This window comes from Meleagris gallopavo, chromosome 3 (genome assembly GCF_905368555.1).
Source record: "Meleagris gallopavo chromosome 3, MGAL_WU_HG_1.1, whole genome shotgun sequence".
In the NCBI taxonomy this organism is placed as follows: Eukaryota; Metazoa; Chordata; class Aves; order Galliformes; family Phasianidae; genus Meleagris; species Meleagris gallopavo.
Window position 1 is genome coordinate 1,577,067 of NC_139406.1, and position 15,290 is coordinate 1,592,356.

General features: G+C 36.6%; 1 protein-coding gene and 1 long non-coding RNA gene across 3 annotated transcripts in view; one reads left to right on the plus strand and one right to left on the minus strand.

Moving 5' to 3' along the window:
* The window catches only part of LOC146544564 (uncharacterized), a 52,033-nt gene extending 46,894 nt beyond the window's left edge, over positions 1 to 5,139 (plus strand). For both annotated transcript variants that reach the window (XR_014882221.1, XR_014882222.1), the window contains one exon: positions 4,776 to 5,139. This is a non-coding gene — a long non-coding RNA (uncharacterized LOC146544564). The remainder of the gene's footprint in view (positions 1 to 4,775) is intronic.
* Positions 1 to 15,290, minus strand: part of CNTNAP2 (contactin associated protein 2) — a 791,915-nt gene that overhangs the window by 368,947 nt on the left and 407,678 nt on the right. The gene's annotated exons all lie outside the window — the stretch shown is intronic.

Genomic DNA, 15,290 nt, shown 5'->3' on the forward strand with positions numbered 1-15,290 from the left:
TTCAAGACTGCTGAAAAGAATCTTTTTGTGTGTGTGTGTGTGTACTTAAAACCCTATTTTCAGTTCACATAAATAAATTACCTTCAAATTTTTAAATGTAACGTGTAAAGCTACAATCAGACATTTAACTCAAAACATTGGTCCTGTCTCTTCATTAGACTTTTGTAAAACCTCTCTTAGCAGAGACTAAGAGATTCCTTGCTTCACCACTCCACCTTATGCATATCATTGCTCTCTGACAGTACATAAATTTATGAACAGCAGTTACGAAGCATGAAACACAGGATGAATAAAATTTCATCAAAAGTCTCTCACTAACACTTTGAGAACTCACTAGGAATTGCAACCATTACTATAAAACCAGACTGATGCATTGTTTTCACAAAAATGAAATCAAACATCTTACTAGTTTTATGTTTTTTTTCCCCCTTTTTAAAAATTAAAAATTAAAATAAGTTTTGTTACTTATATACATAAACTATATTATATATTTTACAAGAGATGCTCCAAAAATAATGTCTCCTGCTTTATTATGTTGGCCTATGGCAACAGAGACAGATGTTGATAGTGTGCTAGTAGAGACTGAAACTTCCTGACCATATTCCATTACATTTTGTGTGTGAAAGATGGAAACAGGATAGTGGTCTGACAAAATAGCCTCTGACATGGAAGTGCATAAGAAGCAAAGTTGGATAACTCAATTCCTCCAGGTGGGAAATTGGCACTCATTGATATTCACTGGCAATTACTCAACACCAAATAGCGGATGTGAACGTGAGTTGGTGAGTGGTAGATTTCAGCAATTGTGACAGCTATTGGTGGTGATTTTGTTGAAAAATAGTGTTATGAAGCTGAGAATTTGCTCTATCAAATAGTGTTGTTATGCTCTTTGTATCTGTTGTAGTTTCCATGGAGGCATTACTTGCAGTAACCTATGTATATGCAGCCCAAGACAACTTCTCCTCACGCAGTACAGCCCAGGCAAGCCAAAAGTTTGGAAACCCACGCAGCAATCACTAATTCATAGGTCACTCTGAAAGTAATGCCTTCTATTTAGTTACATGCAAACTATAATAGGGGTGCTGGTCAGTGCTTAGCTAAACATGAATGAGCAGCATGCCCAGGTAGCCAAGATGGCCAATGGCATACTAGCTTGTACCAGAAGTAGTGCTGCCAGCAGGAGTAGGGAAATGATCATCCCTCTGTTATGGTGAGGCTGCATCACAAATATTGTGTTCAGTTTTGGGCCCCTTTCTAGAAGAAAGACATTGAAACCCTGGAGTGTGTTGAGAGAACGGCAATTAAACTGGTGAAGGGTCTAGAGCACAAGTCTTATGAGGAGCATCTGAGGGAGCTGGGATTGTTTAGTCTGCAGAAGAGGAGGCTCAGGGGAGACCTTATTGCTCTCTACAACTTCCTGAAAGAAAGTTGTGGCAAGGTGGGTGTCAGCCTCCTCTTCTCTGTAACTAGCAATAGGACTAGAGGGAATGGCTACAAGCTGTGACAGAGGAAGTTCAGGTTGGATGTTAGGAAAAGCTTCTTTTCAGAAAGATTGGTCGAGCACTGGGATGGACTGCCCTGGGAGTGGCAAGTTAGATCAGAAAAAGGTAATAATAAATAATAATAAAGAGAAAGAAATACTTTCTTTCTCTGCTTGAAACAGTCACAGGCTCCACAAAATTCTTCCTGTGGAAGTAAAAGAGATTAAGAAGACTGAAGGGATAGATTCTATAGTGCAAGTTTCTTCGTGTCTCTCTATGACATTGTTACTCTACATTCTACTGGAGTCTACAGAGCATGTTTATTTCATATTTGTTTTTTTTTTTTTTAAACACAATTTATGTAATAGCAGCTTAGTATCACCAAAATAGACACGTTACATCACTGAAAAGGTTCAGGCTCTTTCCAATTGCCTATATACATGTACAGATGGATCACCTCAACTTATCATGACTCCCACAGCATTGACTTCACATCCTGTAAGGAGATCAAAGGGAACAACTTAATTTACTGCTGTTTGTAAAATCCCCTATGTAGAACGTATCACCTTTCCCCTAAGATCAGCTGGTATCTCTTTGTAACATCTGCATAAGTTACCTTGGCTGTCAAGCATGGTGAGCAAGTGACTCACAGCTGATCAAGACATTGACTAGATTTTTCTAGGTTTGTGGGATCTCAACATGTAGCTCATGAAATACAAGTATCCTTTTCATACCTGGATCAGTCTCTCAGTCATGCAGTTATGTTTTTTTCATTATCAATTTACATAAATTCATATCACACACTTTAACAGAGTCGAGTAAAAGTATCATGTATTTCTAAAACCTGCCCCTGAATATTATGTTTTGAAAATTAGTCAGTTAAAAAAGAAACAGAACTAATCTTTGATTGAGTAGCTTTCTTTTATTCCTAGCTAAGCTGCCAGCATGTGCATTGGCTTATATAATAATTCAATATAATGATTCACCGAAAGATAATATAGCAATTATGTTTAAGAGTCATTATGTGTAGAAATGTGGTAATGACTTATGTTCCTTCTACAATGACCCTCATCTATTTAATATCACGATAATAACCATGACGAGAAATGGTACTTACACAGTAAAACATATTGTTCCTATAATTGAAGTGTAAATATATTTTTCATCCTTAGTCATTAAACAAACTACCATTAATAGGAAAGAGACAGTATATAAGTGTATACATATATATTTATATATTTATTTGGTGCACGAGAGGAAAATGTATTAGCCATTAATCCAATACGTTTCTGAGATGCCACAATTAAGAAGTTTTCCTCTGAAGAACAATAAATCAGAAAATCTTTAAGAATGTGTTAGGAAATCTGGTGACAAAAGTGACCCCAATTCCAAATTTCAAAGGAAAATAAGTCATCACGCACAAGTCTTACTACCTGGAGTATTAGACTCCGGTAGCCTTGTGCAGATATTTTTTGCCCTATGCTTGTGTCTACTTGAAGAATTTGGTAAGATTTAGTCAGGGAATGTGTAGATGTATGGAATGTGTAAAAGAGATTCCTTTTTGTATTTCAAAATAATTCATTTACTTAATTATAAACAACTTTGAATTAGACTCAGACTCCAAAACTTCCCTATTTCCTCTTTTTTCTGGTGACAGAAATGTAAATATATGTCATGGTTTTATGATTCTTGTTCTCATTATTCCACATCATAACATCATGTAGTACACTGGGAGTTAAAGTGTTAATGCTCCAATTCCATGGATAGTAGGTACTTCTAGGTACCTGTCCCAGAAGAGAAGAAAACTGCTCACTGTTCTGTTACCATTTCTGCTCCGAGGGAAAGATAAAAATCATTCGTAGATCTCTTGACCTCCCCTTTTTGATTCTCTGGCTCACCTCTGCTCCCAACCATAACACCTCAGCTTAATTAGAGTAAGACCTTTCATTTTTTAAAAACTCATTTAATTTATTAGCTTCAATTCTAATTAGATTGTATTATATTGTATTATAGTGTGTTAGCTTGCATTCTGATATCTTGTTTAGTAAATTAGTTTGTTTCTCCTCAGATCATTGCCACTGTTTTGTTTTTAGACCCACCTCCCTACCTTTTCCCCTTTTTCTTTTCCCAGGGTTTGGATCTGCAGGTCCCCCTGCCCCACTAGTCTATTACCTATGTTAGCGCCTGAAAATATAGAAGTGCTCATTCACAAAATCTCAACAGTGATTTCATAACAGCTAATTTAGCTAATTTGATAAAGGTACTGCCTTGAATTACTAAAAAATTCCTGGTAAGAGCAGGTGGCAGTGAATTTACATTGGACAGAATAGCAATGTACTTTCCAGAGAAACGCTTGTGAATATATCTGAAATCAAGCCAACAATATTCATAGGAAATTTACCATTCACACCTATTTCAAAATTTCTAATGGCCTCTAAATGATCAACTCTGCACACTTCATACGAAACATTTCACTGGGATTAAAAATATAAAGGTTCTGTACTAATCTTAGGTGAAATTTTTCTCACTTTTTTCATTTACATTAACTCTATTTCATCTGACATACTGCTGTATGGGCACTAACATATATACTAATTCTGTATGACTAAAAAGCATTCATTAACCATGAATCTATCCTTTAAAAGCATCTATCTTTAAAAAAAAAAAAAAAAAAAAGCATCAAAGGACCTCTGGCTGGGCTGCCATATTCCACACACATGGAGTATTTTGTTGTTGTTATTAATCATGGGTACCAAAATATCATTATGAAAATTTGAGCACATAGACAATGTATTATCAACATATTGCCCTGACGGCCAAGAAGGCCAATTAGTTCATTGAAAGGAACACGGCCAGAAGGTCCAGGGAGGTGATCTTCCCCCTCTACTCTGCTCCAGGCCTCACCTGGAGTACTCTATCCAGTTCTGGGCTCCCCAGTACAAAAAATGCAGGGATCTCCTGAGAGACTAAAGCAGAGGGCCACAAGGGATCTGGAGCATCTCCCCTATGAGGAATGGCTAGGTGACCTGGTGTGAGAATCCTTCTTTGATTTTTAGCTCAAAGCTTGCTTCCTGAGGTATTTCTTGTAATAAGACTGATTTGTCTAGAAGATGAATGATGGGTGTTGCCGTTTTAGCTGTTTGCCTTTGGAAGATAGTTCTCAGGACTGTTTACTGGTGGAAGATCTAGCCTGTGACCAAATCACTCCCGTTTGCTATGGGAAACTGGGGGATGATCCCATTGTATCCTGTGAAGAAAAGATACAAGTTGGCACCTCCCTGCTCTCTCTTATAGGCTGTCAAGGCCAGGAAGATAGGAACAAAGGAGTTTCCGCTGAGATCCCAAAGCCAGAAGCTGCCACTCCAAGGAGAGCTGACTCGACAACTTTGGAACCATTGAAAAGGGGCCATCATCGCCATGGTCACCGTCGTAGTCAACAGAACAACAATGCCCAACAATCCACCACTACTGAAGATCAATGACTGAACTACGAACCACACTGGATCCATGGTGGTGACTATCTCCCTCTATAAAGACTTCTTGCATCTTCCTTTCTATCTTTTCTATCGCCCTCCTTCCCTTCCCCATTACCCTAATTCATAATGATGTCCGTCCTCCCCTTCTCCTTCTTCCTAATTAAGATTTGTAATAAACTGGTCAGACCAACATTTGAACTGTTGTTTCTTAATCTCATGCCGGGTATACAGATATTAAAAGAACCTCATCTCCTTCCTATAAATTGGAGCAAGACATCTGGGTCTGTTCAGCCTTGAGAAAAGAAAACTGAGAGGGGATCTTATTAATGCTATAAATACCTTAAGTGTGGGAGTCAAAGGGACATGGCCAACCTCTTTTCAGCAGTCCGTGGGGACAGGACAAGGAGAAATGGCCATATAGTTGAGCATAAGAGGTTCCGAACCAATATGCAAAAGAACTTCTTCACAGTCAGGGTGACAGAGCACTGGAACAAGTTGCCCAGAGGGGCTCTGAATTCTCTTTCTGCTGATAATCAAGATCTGCCTGGACACCTATCTGTGCAGCCTGCTGTAGGGAGCTTGCTTTGGCAGGGGGGTGGACTCAATGATCTCTAGATGTCCCTACCAACTCCTACGATTCTGTGATTCTGTGATATTTTGACAAACAAAATGAAGTTTTTCCCTCCTCAAGCAAGGGGTACTGCTCAAAATCATAGCAAGAAAATCTCGTATTTTGATATTATTAATGATTAATGACTAATTGCCTATGCAGAAATTACTTCAAAAAGTTCTAAGCTATTTTTTTCCAGGAAATCCAGGTAATGTGAACATGACAACACATCAAATTTGCCACTGGACTCTTTGCAGTTTGAATCTCAGTACCACTAGGTTAGCTGATCTCATGTTGGAGATACATTACTACATCTCCTTCCACCATTAAAAACTAAGGAATCTCAGCACATCAACCAAAGAAAACGTCCTTTTTAAAATTTTCTCACAACGAGGGAGAGAGCCAAAGGTAATGTGTTTGAATGTTGCCTTTAGGCACGATAGTTCATTTATAAGGACATGGGCACTTTACTGGCTTGAAATCTGCTGCAGTTTGACTGACATTTCCTTTATTATTTTTTTTCAAAAGGCAACACGTAGGCCATAAGGTGGATGGGACAGGAAAACACCACATCAAATACAGATGCATTTTGCATATATTATAATGAATACTTCTTCCCATTTGAGAGGAACAGCATGAAGAAAAATGAAATTTAATTTCCCATTGCCTGATTTATTTCCACTGTATTGAGTATGAATCTTCTTGTACATCTCAATGAATTCAACTTGAAGTGATGTCAATGCTTGAAAAAGAAAAAAATTACATTTGCCATGGTGTTTGAAAATTATTTGTTTGTATTTCCTTCTACTAGATAAAATGTATACACAATATTACAGTATCAAAGTAGTAAAGGCACAAATTTTATTCATATATTTTAGAAACCTGCCAGAAACCCTCAAAATAAATCTGTGAGGAGATATTCCCTAAGATGGTGAGAATGCTGTACCAAGTTCTGAGTGCAATATCCACTGGAGGTGCACCAACAGCACTTGGCACATTCCAATGTTTCTATGAATTTCAAAGAACAGGCTTTTCCTTATTTATTTTTTTTTTCTATTGATTCTTATTTCACTGTTGTTACTATAATGCTGGTATACTATTAAGATCCTTATTTTTTCTAGCTTTTGTTCAACTTTGTCTCTAGAAGTGGCTCCAGAAAATCATTTGAGATGAATGATGTGAGATGCACTTGGTCTGAAAAACTCTACTTGTTAGGGAGTTAGCAAAAAAAAAAAAAAAATTTCACAGCATCGTGGTTTTTTTTCATAATCCAGTAATTTATTTTCCTGAACAGTTAATTTTTCATTTTTTCCCAATCATAAAATCTTTGAGATTATCTGTTTATTGTATTAATACTTTATAAAAACAGGAGTATTTTGTCCTAAGAAACTAATACATGGTGCATGCTTTCTTCTCTTTGAAGTAAGTTTATTCAAATGGCTAAATTAGAGAAAAAGAAAAGAAGGTGGTGCTGAAGGTTTGTTAAATCCTGAGGCTGAACATTTAGTTCAAAGATAGCTAAAAATATCTTCAGGATGCAATTCAAACTGCTTAGTTTTCATTTTTTTGAAGTTACGTTATCATGAAAATTATATTCCTGAGAAGGGCATGGGCAACATAAGGAGAATACAAAGAAGCTGTTAGGATATGCAGGGAGAAAATTAGAAGGCAAAAGCCCAGCTTGAACTCAACTTGGCCTTTGGGGTAAAAGGAAACAAAAAACTTTTTACAAATATATTAACAGAAGAGGACTAAGGAGAATCTCCATGCTTTATTGGATGAGCTGGAAAGGTGACAACTGAGGATAAGGAAAGGCTGATGTTCTCAATACCTTCTTTACATCTGTCTTTAAAAGTCAGACCAGTTATCCTCAGGGTACTCCCTCCCTGACCTGGAAGTCTCAGAGATGGAGCAGAATAAACCCCCTACGATTTACGTGGAAACAGAGACCTACTGCTCCACAATGACTAGTCCTTGAGGTCAGATAGGATCCATTCAAAGGTGCTGAGGGAGCTGGTGTAGGTGATAGCCAAGCTGCTTTCCACCATCTATCTGTGGTCCTGGTCAACTGGACAGGTTCCAGAGGATTGGAGGCTAGCCAGCATGACTCCCATCTACAAGAAGGGTCGTAAAGAGCATTCGGGGAACTTCAAGCCTCTCATTCTTACCTTGGTACCAGGAAAGTTTATGGAGCAGACCACTGTGAGGGAAATCACATGGCATATGTGGAATAACCAGAGGATCAGGCTCAGCCAGCACAGGTTCACGAAAGGCAGATCATGCTTGACCAACCTGATCTATCATCTAGTGGCCAGAAGACTGCAACTGTGTATAGATTTATTCTTCATTGTGAAGAATGTATCTGATTTTGCCTCTCAATGGGAAGTATATAATTATGCTCTGAATCCAGGTACAATAAGGAACTGAGTTTACTTGAAAACAGATAGTCTTTGTTTTTACTATTTATTAAAAAAGTAAATTGCAAGAGCTTCAGGTCAATAAAAAAGGACAAGACTGACTCTCACACAGTAAATAGACAAAACAGATCTCAATTCTTATTAAATTTCTGAACTTACTTCTATGAAAAAAACAGCAAAGAAAGGAGTTGCATCATCTCATAAAACACTGGCAGTCAGCTCTTAAATGGGTCTAGGAGAGGTGGAGCCAGGCTCCACACCTTCCTGCAGCACAGGTGAATTGTCTTTACCTGTGCTCCCATGGCTGACTCATTGCTTGCCTCAGGTGATCAATCAAAGGTTCAGGCCGTGATTCAGCAGCCCCATACAGCAAGCTATAACAATTCAAGGTTTGCTGCTGTTGCAGAATTTAAGACTTTCAAATTCTGTAGTTTCCAGAGTAGTTCTGGAAAGCCTTTCTTTAGTATAATTGTTTACATGGTATCTCAATTGCGCTGATTAGCTTTTCCTCGCCTATGAACTATAACATTTGTTTCAGGCTTCATGAGTATTCAGTACCATCAGCCCATTCTCCTTGGTTCTCAATTGCTTTTCATCTCTAAAAGCTGAAGGAAGCCAGAAAAAAATAATTTCTTTTCAGGAAGAGTATGAGGAACACCTTCATATCCAGTAAACAAGGATTAACATAAGAGGGAAGCTCTGAAAGAAATGCCATCTATTTTATTATGTAGGCCCACAGAATCGGAAGCAGATGCTGGTGGTATGACAGTAGAAGCTAAATCTTCCCACCATCAATATTCAGTTCAATTTTGTTGCCACTCAGCAGATGGCAGCAGAGGCGCAACCCAACAGAACGGCATCTGATATGGTGTACAATTGATTTCCTCAATGTAGAAAAAACTGCACCCATTGACATTCACCAGTTCTTACTAAATGTTTGTGGAGACCAAACAGTGGATGTTAGCACAAAAGTGGAGGTTGTGTAGGAGTGGCAACAGCAGCATGAAAATCAAGCCATGTTCCAGACAGCCATGACAAGTTTACAAGTGCAGCATGTAGGTTCTCATTCATTGCTGGTGAAAATGCTACAGCTAATTGTGATGACTATGTTGAAAAGAGCTTTTTGTATCTATGAAAATGCTCTATGCAACAGTGCTGTCATGTTCTTTCTATCTGTTGTAGTTATGTATTACCTACATACATAACATACTTAAAATACTTACATACATACTTAAAATGTGAGGATAGCAATACTTATAGAAATTGAAATATTTTATTCTTATGATTTCAGTTCTTCATCCACTTCCACTGTTTTACTTTTTCTAGCCTAGTACGGTTAATTTCATATAAGTTTTTTAGCTCCGAAATTAGACATTAGAATAAAAAATTATCACATTTTTTTCCTCAAAATTTTTTGAAATGACTGTCTCAAAAGTTACATGCTCTTCTAAGAGACTCTGAAGAGCAGAAAACAGTCCTACATCATCTGAAGTCCCACCAGGAACACAACTTTACTTACAAAGATTAATTTTTGAAGCCAAATTTAAATTAGGAAGTATTCTCAGAAGCCTCTTGTTTAAGGAATTAAAAGAAAGAACTCTTTCTATATCAAACACCTCTGAGGCTTGTTGCAGGTTGAAGGGTTTATTGTGTGACAGAAGCTTTCTGTTCCTCCTCCCTCTATCCCCCCCCAACTTTTCTCCCGACAAAGGAAATAACAGCTGGGCCTGGATGACCTGTCCAAGGCATGTGGCAGGACTGTTCCTGTGCTTCACTAACCTTATCATAAAAAATTCATCTTATATCCAGGCTAAATCTCCCCTCTTTTACTTTGAAACAATTTTCTCTTGTCCTATCACAACAGATACTGATAAAGAGACTGTTTTTTCTTTTAGCTTCTCTCTAGATACTGAAAGACTACTATCAGGTTTCTCCAGAGCCTTCTCTTCTCCAGGCTGAACAGCCCCAGCTCTCTCAGCCTGCCCTCCTAGGGCAGGTGTTCTATCCATTGAATCGTTTTTGTGGCCCTCCTCTGGACATGATCCAAGAGGTCCCTCTCTCTTCTATGTGGAGGACTCCACATCTGATTGCAGTACTTCAGGTGAAGTCTCACCAGTGCAGATTTAAGGGGAAGGATTTTCTCCCTTTACATGATGGCCATGTTTGTTTTGATGTAGCCCTAAATATGATTGGTTTTCTGGGCTGTGAGGGCACATTGCTGGTTCATGTCCAGTTGGCCATCCACCAGTATCCACAAGTCCTTTTCAGCAGGGTTGTGCTCTATCTTTCATCCTCCAGCTTGTATTCAGTTGCCATGATCCAAGTGTAAGACCTTGCACCTCACTTTGTTGAACCTTATTAGGCTCTCCTGGTCCACTGCTCAAGTCTGTTCAGGTCTCTCTGGATGGCATCCCATTTCTCAGGCATGTTGAGTGCATCACAAAGCTTGGTGTCATCCTCTAACTTGCTGAAGGTGCACTGGATCACACTGTTGATGCCACTGATGAAGATTCCAGTACTCACCCCCGAGGGACACCATTTGTCACTGATCTCCACCTGGACACTGAGTCACTGGCTACTACTTCCTGAGTACAATCTCACAACCAGTTTCTTGTCCATCAAACAGTCCACCCATCAAATCCATATGTTTCTAATTTGGAGAGAAGGATGTTGTGGGTCAAAGGCCTTACTGAAGTCCAGATAGGTGATATCCTATAGGCTTTTTCCCTCTCCAATGCAGCAGTTATACCATCATAGGAAGCCATTAATTTGGTCTGGCAGGACTTTTCCTTGGTAGGTCCCTGGATCATCCTTTCTACCCTTCTTAAAAATGGATGTGATATTGCCCTTTTTTACCATTTCCCGGGGACGTCAGCTGACTGCCATGACTTTTCAAATATCACTGAGAGTGGCTTAGCAAATACATCAGCCAGTTCCCTGGGATGCATCTCACAGGGACTCATAGACTTAAGGATATTCACGATCCTCAGGTGGTTTACAGCAGGAGCAACAGTGGTCCACCAGTCCCCATCTTCCCAACCATTCACTCAAGGGCTTTGTGAAGACCAGTCACCAGTGAAGACTGAAGCAAGAAGATTGTTGATTGCAGATTCAGAGAGTCAAGTTGCAACAGTTTCTGATAGAAAATGTCTTGACTGACAGGAATATGCTCACTTAGAAGTTGGAGAAATATTATCTTTTGCTCATAAACAAATCAGATTAAGCTACAGAAGGAAATGATAGTTTTATCAGTTAGAAATGTATAGAAGATTCATAATATAGTAAGAATGTATCTCCAAGAAAATAAAGGACTCCAAGATTCATTAGATTTTATTTTTTTCAAACTTAGAGGCTGCAAACGGCATGTGTTTATCTTTACTTTTAGATTAGAGATTTTCACTCGTATTAATCTCATTAAACACTGACAAAAAAAAAAAAAAGCAAAAGTTCTAACAGAATACTTTCTCTGTCATAAAATTACTCAAGATTTTTTTTCAGATGATAAAAAATACACATATCAATAGTTATTTCCAAAAACCCACTAAAGAGTATGTTTCCTTCTTAAAATCAATGCAACCAGCTCTGTGTGTTAGCTAGTTTCACAACACCAGATGTTTGTGTTGACACAAGGGTGAACTTTTCACTACACTACTACATAGGTTATAAACTATTATATTTAATAAGCAAAGGGGCAATAATATTCAAGATTGAAGTATCTAAGAAATGTATGTAAGACATAACTCAAAAAATGCTGCTATTCAAACTCAAAACAATGTTTTGAGTTTTCATGCTATGTGTGGAAAAAAAAAAGAGGAAGAGATTTTTTAAAAATTTCAGCGTGTAGAAAACTAAATTATCTTGTGTCTCTTGTAAAGAACATCTACCTTCCCTTCTTTAAACTACTCTTCCTTTGTACTGTCAGAGAAATTTTTCTGTGGGAATTATGTAGGATGGCTATAGTGCTTGAATATTTTTTTCCATTTATTCTATCACCACTTATTTGGTTAGAATAAACCAAATAAGTAAGCCATGTAACAAAAAATTTTTTGCTTAGTTTGCTACACTGAAATAAAATCAGATGCAATATGACAGCCATTCACAGCTTAAACACATATAATGGATTTGGCTTATAAAGGAAAAGGATTTCCCTTAGGGTTTAGCAAATACTTGTCTAATCATTTAAAAATGACATATGCTATTGAAGAATTAGGCTTCCAAATATCTAGTTAGGAAAATTCATTAATCCTATTCCACACATTAGTATTCTTTTAAGGCCAAAAATAATGATTTTTAAAATTAACATATATATTAACATATAATATATATAACATGGCATTTTTCACTCTAAATTCTGAAATAGTGGTGAGTGTCAGCGTGTAGATATTTATACAAACATATATTTGATTTTCAAAAGCATTAAGCATAATGTCCTTCATAAATAAACATGTGAAAAACAAACCAAATTTTATGTCATTATTTGAAAATATAATTAAGTACATATCCTTCATATCTCAACATCAAGTTGAAAACTGCTGACAGATTTCAATATAATAAAGCACTGCTGTACAAGTAGATATTTCATAACAAACACATTATAGTTCGTAACAAAAACATCAGCTGGAGTCAATGAAGGCCTCATATATATTTCAAAATACGAATCTCCTCCCCACATTTGATTATCTCTACTGCTTTTTTACAAAATCCTACACTTGAAATCTTCCTTGATCACTATTTAATGGAAAAAAGATAATGGAATTAAAAATTTTAGTAATGAAATGTATAAGACACTAAATATGAAACTTTGCCCCCCAAATCCTACTCTGAACATGTTATTTTCTTCATGACAGCTCATCTGATCTTGTATTTTGGATTTGTGACTAAAACAATATAAATAACAAGTATTTTGACAGTTGCTCAGCTTACCTTGCATAGTTGCAAGACTTTCTATTTTTACATTCTGCACTGACACTCCTCCTTTTCCAAAACAAAAGCATTTTAAAACTCAAATTTCAAGCTGATAGGAGGCTGATGCTTTAAGCAAAAAAAAAAAAAATCACTATTTTGTAATTGTTAAATTTGATTGAACATTTTCATTTCTGTGCCTTAAGGTAGATACAGTTCATATGTCGTATTTTCTTCTTGTGGGATTCTTTGCCTACATCATGTTTCTTGTTATGCTCCTTTGCTTATCTGTGCCACTGCATAACGGATTGATTGACCACAGTACCTTAGATGTGTCTGACTAGAAATCAGAGCCTAAGGAAAGAGAACACCTAAATTACATCTCCCAAAGTTGCTTAAGAAGGAATTATGATTTTCTTTTTCTTTTTCTTATCTCAGAGAGGAAAGAATAAATATATGCATATTTTAAATTATTCTTTTGATTGCTTTTGTCTGTCCCTTCTTTTTGATGAACTGTTACAAATTCCCAAAGAAATCAGACATAACACTGCACCAAAAGGCCATTATTTCCTCACAGAATAGAGATTCACTGGAAAGTTTTCTATCATGTTTATTTGCAAGAAAGAATAAATGCAACATGAACAAAAGGATGTTCTTTTTTCAAGATATGATGAAAAATTTGGAAGATGCTTATGACAGGGAGGAAAGCAGAATTTTGCACAGATAAAAATACAGGTTGTTTAAAGAAAGGACTATATCAGTACTAAATAATCAAAGATATTACAAGTTACTGCTGTTGCTACTAAAGTTTTGCTCAGTTTGAGATTTCACATTGTTGGGAACTGAACAAGAAATTAATTCAGCAAAGCTTGAGAGATACCAAACTACTTTTAGGACGAGAAGTAAGCCTACTTCAAGGAGGTATATAGAGCAAATTGTTATTCACTGCAAAAAGCAGAAAAAGATGCAGTACTGAAATACACAGGGCTGTAAGAACTCTCCTGTTAACTTTATGTTGCAACAACTGAGTACTTCTCCATTCACTAATGGGCTAAAACCTTGACGAAAAAAAAACAAAAACAAACAAACCAACAATATCTTTTGTGACACTGAATATTATAATGTTATGAAATCTGACACTCTCAGTACCTACTGTCTTCAATTCTTTTTTTTTTTTCAAAAGAACCCTGCTTTTGTTTTACTTCCTGAACTTTCTAATTATTTTCTAATATTCAAAATTTAATATGATAAGCTCACATTGCTACTAACCTATTGTTCCAACTTTTTATTTTTAAAGAAGAAGTGTAAGAAAACAACAATAAAAAAAGAACAAACCAAGAACCACCGCTTATTTCTTTTCATCAGTGTAGGTACTTCTGGTAAGTTTCTGAGTCCTTTGGACTGCTTTCTTCCAACACCAAAGCTGCTACTTCTACAGTAACATCAGTACCATTTTGAATTTTAGAATAGTTCTGTAATAGCAGTAACTTTCAAGTATATGTGTTCTTATAGTACAAAGAACCATTTAGTAAAAAACAAAAACAATTTTTACTCTGTCTAATCTTACTAATAAACTTGCTAATAAATTAATCTTTTAAGGAGCAGCTCTGTCATTGGGAACCGCCAAAATAATCATAAATTTGTAAGAATTGGAAGGGACCTTTAGAGATCATCTTTTCCAACTACCCTGCTAAAGCAGGTTCTTTAAAGTGGGTTGGGCAGGAAAGTGTCCAGGTGGGTTTTGAATATCTCCAGAGGAGACTCCACATCTTCTCCATAAACTTTCTGCATTTCTTCTAAACAAATGAAATAAACTGTTTAACAATACCAGTATTTAAACTACTTACCAGAAGACAAAAAATATACCACCTCATTGGCAAATGAGAGTGTTATCCAGAATTTTCTATTCTTTCTTTTACAGGCTTTATATACACCAGTTCAGTATCAGATTTATGTTTGACTAATACAGTAAGAGCTGTAAAATAAATTATATTTTAAATTGAAGTTGGCATTTTCAAAGTTCATGTTAACCTCAGCAAAGGAAAACAGATATCTTTTTTGCTTCTTTTAGATGTGCCATACATTTTACAGCATGATGTACAGGCCTGGTTTGTAGTCTGCTTTTGCTCAAGGGATATGTGAAAGTATATCTCATTTTTTACTTAATATTGTAATACTAATTTTGCATTGCCTGAAGTACTAATGGTAAAAATATCAGTGAACTCAAAGGAATTTCTTGGCTAGTGTCTGTCCTTATTGTAGATAAGAATTCAAGCCTTTTTCATTTCACTTCAAGCAGTAAAACAGAAAAAAAGAAAGAATAAAACAATATAGAATACACAACTTGAAAGAAAAACTGTTTTGTACTTTGAAATTAAAAGAAACTTAATGGTCTTCCTAGCCC